The sequence below is a fragment of the Chamaea fasciata genome, unplaced genomic scaffold (assembly GCF_029207755.1).
Source record: "Chamaea fasciata isolate MVZ Bird 193981 ecotype frontalis unplaced genomic scaffold, bChaFas1.0.hap1 SCAF_9, whole genome shotgun sequence".
NCBI classification, from domain to species: domain Eukaryota; kingdom Metazoa; phylum Chordata; class Aves; order Passeriformes; family Sylviidae; genus Chamaea; species Chamaea fasciata.
In genome coordinates, this window is record NW_027094094.1 from 8,836,720 (window position 1) to 8,846,354 (window position 9,635).

Sequence of the window (9,635 nt, forward strand, 5' to 3'; positions counted from 1 at the left end):
GGACTTCTGAAATATCAGTGCAAAAAGACCTAATTCCTCAGGTTGGTGTCTTAAAGAAGTTGGAGTAACATCCCTGTTTGGGCCAGTGGAAATATCTGAGGCCACGGAAGATGGTCCATCTCCCAAAGCCCTCAGGACAAGGAGGTCCAACAACTGGAGAAAACAATTTTAGCAAAATATTTAGTAGCATTTAGAAATTTAATTATCTAAGATTTCTTAGAAGGGTTTAGTCTTGGTTGAAAAACAGTATTTCCAAAAATATTGTTGAAAAGGTGTAAAATAAGATGAATAGTGAAGTGTGTGTGTGTGGGTATGTGTGTATAAGTATGCTAGAGAATTCTTTTATCTCATTGAAAGACATTTGATACTTATTAAAAGATTATTGCTTTAAGGCATATTTTGATTTTCTGCCTAAGACTGTGGAGAGTCTTGCTACTGAGATAATAACAAAGAAACCTTAAACATGAAAAAAAATACCCACATGAAAGATAATATGTTCCTTATTAGTAGTGGTATCATTTTCGGTGGGATTGCTTCTCTCCAAATATAACAGAAGTTTAAAAGTAAAAGCCCATTTCCAGTAAAAAGAGACACCGCACAGTAGTTTTGAACTTTTTTTTTTTTTTTTTTGTATTCAAAACTGCTGGTGTGTGATACTTCATTAAACAATTATCATGACTATTTACTTCAAAAATTTATTTACAGTTTCAAGATCTGTGCTAAGGAGAATACAATCAACTCTGTTGCGTATATCAAGACAGAGAGAGTTAGACAAATCTATTAGACATGCCCCGACAATGCTTTTAAAACTACACTTTTTTTCTGCTTTTAGATGAAAGCATTTTGGGGAGTCTAAAAGCAATCATGTGCAATTTTAGAATGATTGAAACCTTTCAGAAACTTGACTATGTATTTGATGTATTTTTTACGTATATATACTTTTTTTTTTAATGTGTGTTTTTACTTTGGTGTTTCTAGTCTCTCTTTACAGCACCTTTCTGGCCTCATACCCTGCAGAAAGCTGGAGAGTTGAGCCCTGGGTGGTAGAAGAATATTTCAGTCAATGAGATGACACAGCTGCAAATATAAGCTCCTTATTGCTGCTAGTTTAGTTAGAGTAACTGTTAGTTTAGAGGAGTAATTTAATTTTTATTGAAGTTAATTAAAGTCCATTTCGATTGATCTAGGTGCAGAAGATGACGACCTTCTTCATGGGAAAGAAGAAAACAATTACAGTACATAAAGCTAAATAAACAGCATGGAAGCAAAAGACCATCCCAAATTCACAGACTCTTCCAAGTTTACAATGTACTGAAGTTTAAATATCACATTAATAACCTCCTGAGCAGGGAGGCACTTCAAATACATGCCTGATTAGTGAAATGGCACATAAAATTCATTTTCCTCTGAAGATGTGCAAATATTGTATTTACTCAGGAGCATTTACAAATTAAGATTTAGACAGATATTTTCTGTGTTTTGACCTACACTTTTTTCAACGACATCCATCACTAGAATAACTGTGCTGTCTGCGTGAACATGTATACACTCATTTGTATGAACATCGAGGACTGCATTATGTGGAACACATTTAGAAGAAGAAAAATACATAAATAAATAAATATGTGATTTTTTTTCTCACAGAACAGGAAGGTTAAGGGATCACTGAGTGAGGCAAGAAGTGCTTTGGCATTAGAGGAAAACTGCAGATCAAGAGAATATTATTTTTAACAGCAGAATAAAACCTCTTCTACATTCAGTACTTCCTTTGTTTCATTCAGGACAGTAGGCATTAGAAAAGGGACACAGCCCCAGGAATGTAGCAACCCAAACCCCATTAAACATGCATGGGGAAGATTTCCAGCCTGCTGTGCAGGGAGTTACATGCCCAGGCTCTGTTAACAACAGTAATTGTGCATATAATTTCCTGTGCGTTGCTCTGAAAATTCACCCTACAGACTTTAGCTCCATGTCTAGTAACTCAGCAGCCATTTATTATAGTCTGAGGGTGGAAACCAGAACTTTGGAACCGCAGAATGGCAGCGGCTGCCTTTGCTCCCCTCCCTTTCCCTCACTTTTCCCAGTCTCCATCAACCGAAGGGAAGGTCTAAGGACCAGGTCCTCAGAAAAAGCAGGAGTGCATCCCCAAAGGATGCAGTCTATCCTGTTTGGTGATGGCTCCCTGTCCCTGGTCTGGGCTCTGCTGGTCTCCTGATGGCCCTTGTTGGGGTCAGCCGATGTCTGATTGTGTGCAGACCTCTTTGGATCCGGGTTTCACCTCTGGAAGCCTTGCAGAGGCCTGGAGGGGGTAGTGCAGGTGTGGATGGCCCAAGGAGGAAAGACACAGCTGCAGTGTGCCAAAGGGGCCCAGAAAGTGGGAGAGGTGGCAGCTGCCACACGGCAGGAACAAATAAACTCGCCTAAATGAACAGACTGAAGGTGCTTCAATAGCAGGTTTGAATCGGGCTAGTAAAATATCACTGGCTGACCCCAGAGGAGGGGCTGGTGCTGAGATCCTCATTTTCTGGATAGGGGAATTGCTGAGACAAGTTACCAGAACAAAAGGTACAAGTGAAGCTCTGAGAAGATGAGTTTGCAGTAGGAAATCCAGCTGACAGCGCCCTGATACCCGGCACTACTGTGAGACATGCCAAGCACCCACAGCTGCCCTGAAAGCTCAGAGTTTTATGGGATCAGACCAAAGAACAACTGAAAGAAAAACTTTCTCTCCTGGAAAAGCAGTAAAATGCCAAGCTGCCTTCCCTGGCAGAGAAGCAATTAAAAGTTTGGCTCCATCTGCTCGCAGAAGAGTGAAAGCAGAAAGTAAAATGGAAGCTACATCTGAGGACACTGCAGAATCAGGGCAAGCCATGAAGGTAATTTGCTGTAGACCACTGGGCTCCAGAAGATCTTACAATGAATTATATTGAATAAGATCACCCCCCATCTGGTCCTCTGCCACTTAGATACTAATTAAAAAAATACACAAACTTATCATCCACGGAAGTATGTACACACTCAAGCATCCAAACCACCATCCTGACTGTGAAACAAGAATCCCACCTTCTCCGTACTCCTCAACAAACTACCCCCTCAGCCCTCAACACCAGGAGGAAAGGACAAGAGGAAAAAGCAGAACAAAACCAAGATGTTCTTGGCACGGTGTGCCCACAAGGTTAGGCAGTGATGCACTAATGAATAAGGTTCTCCAGGGAACAATCCCACATCAGTAGGTGGAATGGCTAATCTAATAGTATTCTTCCATATCTAAATTCTATAAAGGTGTAACTTGCAGCAGGGAGCATGTGATCACTCTTTGAATAAGCAGTGGGAGGGGAAAGGATATGTTTAATGGCCAGAATTAGTTTCCTTACACTGGTTTCCTGTGCCATTGTGCAGAATATGCAGCCTAAGAGTAGTGTGAGACTTTTTTTTTTTTTTTTTGATTTTGAAATGGGTACACATCAAATACACCCATCCCCCAGACACAAGAAAATTCTCGCCACATGCTTCTGTCCTCCAGACTTACACAGCATTTTATTGTATGGAAGACATCAAAAGGGTTTGGTTCCCTTGTAAAAGTTTTACAGGAAAATCATTGAAGAGCAGTGTAACTTTTCTTTTTTTTTTTTCAAATTCAAAACTAGAACCAATATTCTGGATTCCCACACTTTGGTGTGGACTCAGAGAAAGCTGTGCTTTTCTGTACTGTAGAGCAGAAATACAGACCCTGTATAATTAGAATTGCAGTCATGGCCTGTGGGATCTAGTGATTTGGACATATTTTATTTAACCAGCTTAGTAAAAGGTAATATTCAGCAGCTGTGATCTATAGCAGAATTACAATTTTCAGGGTCAAGGAGGGATTTTGATATTAGGAGGTTGGGCAGAATTGCTGTAAAATCTCATGAGCTGTCGTTAAAAATAAATGAGAAAATAGGTTATCCAAGAGTCATTGTAAGGGAAAAATCAATAGGCAGTGTCTATTCACTTGGGCTATCAAAATCCTTGAAATTTGAACAAAAGTTTCACGTTTAGTGTGCTGTAGGTTTTGAAATGTAAGTGGTGAATGCTCTGTGGGTACAAATTCACTGTGCTGTGCATTCAAACAAGGAGAAACCCTTCTGAAGTTCTGGAGTTCTCTATTAAGACAGTACAGTTCCTCCGTCACCAAGTCAGACATGTAAAACAGTCGCCAGCAAAACTTCAGAAGCAATTTCAGCGAACTGGTGACAAACTCTCTCTTGGAAATACCGCATTTCTTTAGCTCACCTTGCTCCTCCGGGGTTCCCTCCCAGGTCTGGCTCCCAGCGGGTGCAGGGAGCGGCTGCAGCCCTGGAGCTCCGGCAGCTTGGTGCGAGCGCACGTGCCTGGTGCGGACCCGCGGCCAGCGGAGTTTGGGAGTGAGCGTTATTGATAATTCGAAGCAGTACACATAATTGATATGGAAAGGGAGTATCATCCTCATTCAGAAACAATTAACTTCCCCCTCCAACACAGCAGTTCAAAGAAGACTCAGCCTTTTAAATATGAATGAGCAGAATTTCAAAATATGCAACTATTAGCTATTACAATGTACACATGGAGTAGGTTTTTTTGTTGGTTTTTTTGTTTTTGTTTTTGGTGTTTGTTTTTTTTTTTTTTTTTTTAATATTCTTGTGGCTACCAAATTTAAGTGTGATGTGGATTGCAGATGTGCAGCAGCCCAAGTCGTGCAGGCACTCCAATTAGTTAGAAGCGGGGAGGGGAAAATGAGAGGTTCACACTGCTCTTGGATTGTATTATTTTATTTGAGCCACAGCCTGACACAACCCCAAAGTCCAGTTAATCCTTGGTTCAAGACTGACAACTGAGACTTTACAGAACATACAAGAATTAGCAGAAAACATTCATTGCCAATGGACATCCAAAAAGAAGACCTTTCCCCAAAGCTCAACAACGCTGAGGAATTCAACAGACTCATCTGCAGCAGCCTGATGAAGATTTGTACATTGTTAATTTGATTGCAGAAGGTGCATGTTAAATAGAAAAGAACTGAGTTTGTCACTGTCATCTGAATCCATTCAGTCAGTGCAACAAAGGTATATTTAACTAAAATATGAAACAGACTTGCTAACACCGCATTATTTTCTCAGGCTTACAAAGTTAAAAAAAAAAATTAAACTGAATATAAATGACTTTGAGCATTTTTTATGACACCCACAGCCTAAGTGATCCAGATAATGTAATCTAACCATCATTAGAAACCATGAAATTACAATTCCTCCGGGATGGATATTTATCTCTCTGTTACATACAGAAAGGCGATTAATTAGTAGCTCTTTCAGTGTTTAACATTACTGTGTACGGAGGGTGATTAAAATCTAACTATAGAACAGCTATGATAGCTAACACGTAATCTGGGGAAAGTTTAGCTGGGGCACGAAGAAGCACATTAAAAAGAAAACTTAAAAAAATGTAGTCTTAGAAGTAGGTAGCTTCAAAGCCAAAACACAGGCTTCCTTCTAATTTCTATTACACACAGCAATCATGACAATTACTGAGATTTCAAAAACCTCAATATTCAAAACAACTAAACCCACGTCAAATATTTTTACAAAGTGGTACAATTCACAGAATACCCCTTTTTTCTGAGAAAAGTGTACAGAACACAGTCATGAAGGGAATCACACTGTCTCCAATGTCTTATTCTGAAATGTGAACGGGAGGGTTTGCCAGGGTGTGTCTGTGTATGGCCTGTATGGACAGCACCACGTGCACACACTGTGTGGGCTAAATTCATATTTCTGGTGTAATTTCACTGGCTCGTGTGGAATGCACCAAAGATGTGTCAATGTGTGTGTGCAGAGGGTTTCCTTCAGGATCTCATGGGGGAAAAGAGGACATGGATAATTTCACTTTGGGAGGAATAAACAGATGCAACTTAAGCAGGTTTGCTTCCCAGAGCATTCCTTTTGGGAATAAAAATACTGGAGGAATTTCACGCAAGGGCAGCTGAAAAATCCCAAATCAGTAGTGGTTATTTTGAAAATAATTTCTTACTTTGGCATCACTGTACCTAGGTATGGGAACTAAGAGGTTTGGGCTGGTTGAGAAGAGGGAAGAAGCTTTAAAAGCAAATGTGAACAGGTCAGCAAAAACTCCAAGGTAACCCTGGTTATATTTAATTTTTTGAAACGATCGGCTGAGACTACAAGTCAGTACTGGACACAGGTTGTATTTTGGTGAGGACACACAGAAAGAAATTGGAAGTACCTTTAAAATGTAGTGTAAAGAAAGGACACTTTACCACCCCCACAGCCCCACAGTTCAGGTCCCAAAGAACTGAGCCACTGATTCCTAATACTCTCCATTGTATCAAGTATTGTGTAGATGCTGCTCTCTTCTGGCTGCCTACACAAATTTTAATATGTAAAATGTTAATAAAAAGTGAAATAAAAGGCTGAGAACAATCAAAGATGGCCTCAAAGTACTGAGGGCAATGGAGGCACCTCCGAGGCCTTGCTGGGTAGAGGTGACCTACAACCAGTCACCTCATAGTTGTGATTCTACACCTCGTGGGCCATGACCTCCTTCACAATTTCCCTCCTCTCTTCCTGAAGAGCTCACTCAGGATGACCCACATTCATGTTTGGAGGCAAGGGAAAGGCCACATTTACTTTTCAGGAGAAAATGAAGATGGAGATGGGCAGCACTGTCTGCTGTGGGCAAACCATGCAGGGCAAGGGGCACAGCAGTGATGCTGTGGGGGGGTGTGCATTTGGCCATCTCACACCTCATGAAAACCTGTGTATCAACAGCTCAGTTTTGTATTCTTACAAAAAACAAGGATAACTGAAACCCAGTGAGAAGGTTAAAAAAAAAAAATTAAAAAAATTCTAAACTCTGAAGTGACCCTTGCATCAGGACAAGGATCTTCAAGCCTATCCAGCACAACCAAGCTGCTAAACCAAGTGCATCAGGGGTCACACCACCCCTCCAGAGAGAGAGCAGAGGAGGAACAAGATTCCTTTGAATATATTGGAGGTAAGAAATAAGAGGTCACCATGGCATCCCATTGCTCCACTGTGGGACACAACACAGTAGGGCATTAATGAGGTCCAAGATGACCCCAAGATGGGTGACTTCTTTCTACCCTCTAGTTCCACACCATAGACATGTCCCTGTCAGGCACCTCTGACCACCCTCTCTGCAGATTTCCTCAAGCAGATCTACTGGGTCAGTCCCATGCTTCAGCGGAGGTGCCACACCCTGCTCCTTCCATCTCATGTGCCCATGTGGTAACACCATGCAACCATTGTCTGCCTGAGAAAGAGCGAGCTGCTCTGAGGGCAGGTGACACCTGTGGGTCGTGTGAGTTCAGACTGTCCAACAGCACTTAAGTCACCAGTCCAAGCTACAGGACAGCTCAGGCACTGTGTGAAAGCCAAAACAGCTCATCTTAGAGACAGAGGAAATAACCAACACTGACCTAACCCCACACTAATTCGTTGTCCTCCTTAAGGTTCTTAAAAGATCAAATTAATCTTTCACTCAAGTGATGTCTGGCTATGTCCTATATCCCTGGAGCCCTGCTGACCATGCAGCCAGGACACACGGCAGGGGCTGAAGCCTTATGAAGGTGAGAAGTGCTGTCCCCGTGACAGACCAGCTGCTTTTGGTGGCTGGGGATGAGCACTCTGCGCCATGTGTTTGTGTGGCACTGGTTTGCTCCTGCAGTGGGAAGGAGAGGAAGTGCAGTCCTCACAGTATCCACGGGACTCACAGGGATATCTGTTACAATTCATTAAGTAGTGCTCTAAGAAGTTACAATAATAACATTTCAACACAGTTTCCAGAGGGAGTCTCAGAAACTACAGGAAAAGCTGACAAGTTTCAATCCATTTATCAAAGCACTCCAAGACAGATGAAACAGCAGAGCTGCTTAGTGAGGAATGTCTCTCTTTCAGGGTGTCCAGAGCATTTCAGTAAATAAAAAGCTCTTTAAAAATAAGTCAATACAATGGAATCCCTTTTGCCTTTTGCCAGCGCTTGTATTACACTTACACCCAAATGACCCTCCTACCTATAATACTGCAGCATTTACATACACATCAAATGGGTGCTTTTCACTTACATAATACTTTTAATCCAGGGATTACAGAGCACATTATATATTAAACATTACACCACGTCGTGAGGTAGGTTAGCATTAATGAAATTGTGGTGGGTAAACTGAGGCACAGGCCAGCTTTATTACTTGCCTGTGGTCCAGAGGCGATCAGCAGAAAAGTCGTTAAGATGCTGCTGTTCTAACAGCAGACACACATATGCACCTACTTGTACGGGTAAAATAGACTGATCCACTAAAGCAAGTTCAGCTGCTCATCTGGAGACACTCAGGTCTTGATTTTCTGAGGGCAGGAGAACAAAAGGCAAATAGCAAAAGTCAAAAAGAACAGGAAGCAAATGTTTGCTGTTAGAAATATATTTTTTGTACGCCAAACTGTTTACACAAAACAAGAGGCATCCAAGACTTGAAGGACACTTCAGATGCTGGTCTCCAATAGTTTGATTTTCTGAGTAAAGATTTTTCTAGACCTGCAACAGGGGTTTTGTTAGGTTTTTGTTCAATAACGTTGGTTTATATTTAGCTTTCATATAACAGAGAAAAAAAAATCTTTGGTTAAGGTCTTTCAGCCAAGCATCTAGGACGAAATTTTCAAAAGCACTCAACAGTGGCTTTTGAAAATAGAATTAGGCTAGTTGCTGAGACAAGCTTTGAAAGCCACCCCCTACCTCCTTTAGCATTTTAACTGAGAGCTGATTTCCTCGGCGATGGTCCTGTTCCCTGTTTTAGTCTCCCCATCTCATGGCCTTGACCAGTATTGCTGAGACAGGTTGGATTTAACGCCAGGAAAGCAGGCAGGAGAGAGGCAAGCAAGGAGCCTGTGGTCATGACCTCCCCAGCAGGTCTGCTGCCCCACAGTGCTGTAGCTGGACACAGGGATGCTCCCTGGGTGGCTCCCACTTTCCAGCCAGCCTTTGTTCTCTTTGTGGGAGCCCTGGCTAATAGAGGTGTACACCCTTCGCCTGATGGGTAGGTGAGGCTATAATTACCTCGGTAATAAGGTCTGATTCTTCCCTGCTCTGCACCTCCTCGGCTGGCCAGGAAGACTTGTCTAAAGTGGGTGCAAAATGCTACCAGATCAGAAAGATGACATTTTACATCAATGGAAATGACCAGGTGTAAGGAACAAAGGCCTACATAACAATGCTCTCAACTCTGTTGTCCTTTAATTAAGCAGTTCCTCCAGGAATGACACTAATGAGGCCTTGTTTCCTCAGGGTTGGATTCTCTAGTATCTAAATGGGATGTGAGCTTTTCCTGGGGAGAGAAGCATTTATAATTTCTTCCTCCCAGGTAGTGTCCAATTTGGGTGGATGTCACGCTGCAGCCTCTCTTGGTGAGGACACCAGTGGGACATCTCTCCTCTTGGCTGCTGATTTGCCTGAAACCGAAAGAAATTTTTGAGAGCTCTGCTCTCCTATTACACTTGGCTGAGTTTGGTCAAAGGCTCCAACTTGGCAGGGCATAGGAAGAAAAATTCATCAGATGAGATAGAGCAAAGACATAAGCCTGTTCCTTCTAAGAA

General features: G+C 42.0%; 1 protein-coding gene across 2 annotated transcripts in view; it reads right to left on the reverse strand.

The window, feature by feature from the left end:
• Positions 1 to 4,771: 4,771 nt before the first annotated feature.
• VTI1A (vesicle transport through interaction with t-SNAREs 1A) overlaps positions 4,772 to 9,635 on the reverse strand; it is a 266,853-nt gene continuing 261,989 nt past the window's right edge. For both annotated transcript variants that reach the window (XM_066190922.1, XM_066190923.1), the window contains one exon: positions 4,772 to 9,635. This exon is cut by the window's right edge and continues 6,543 nt beyond it. The gene's annotated coding sequence lies outside the window, so the exon portion shown is untranslated.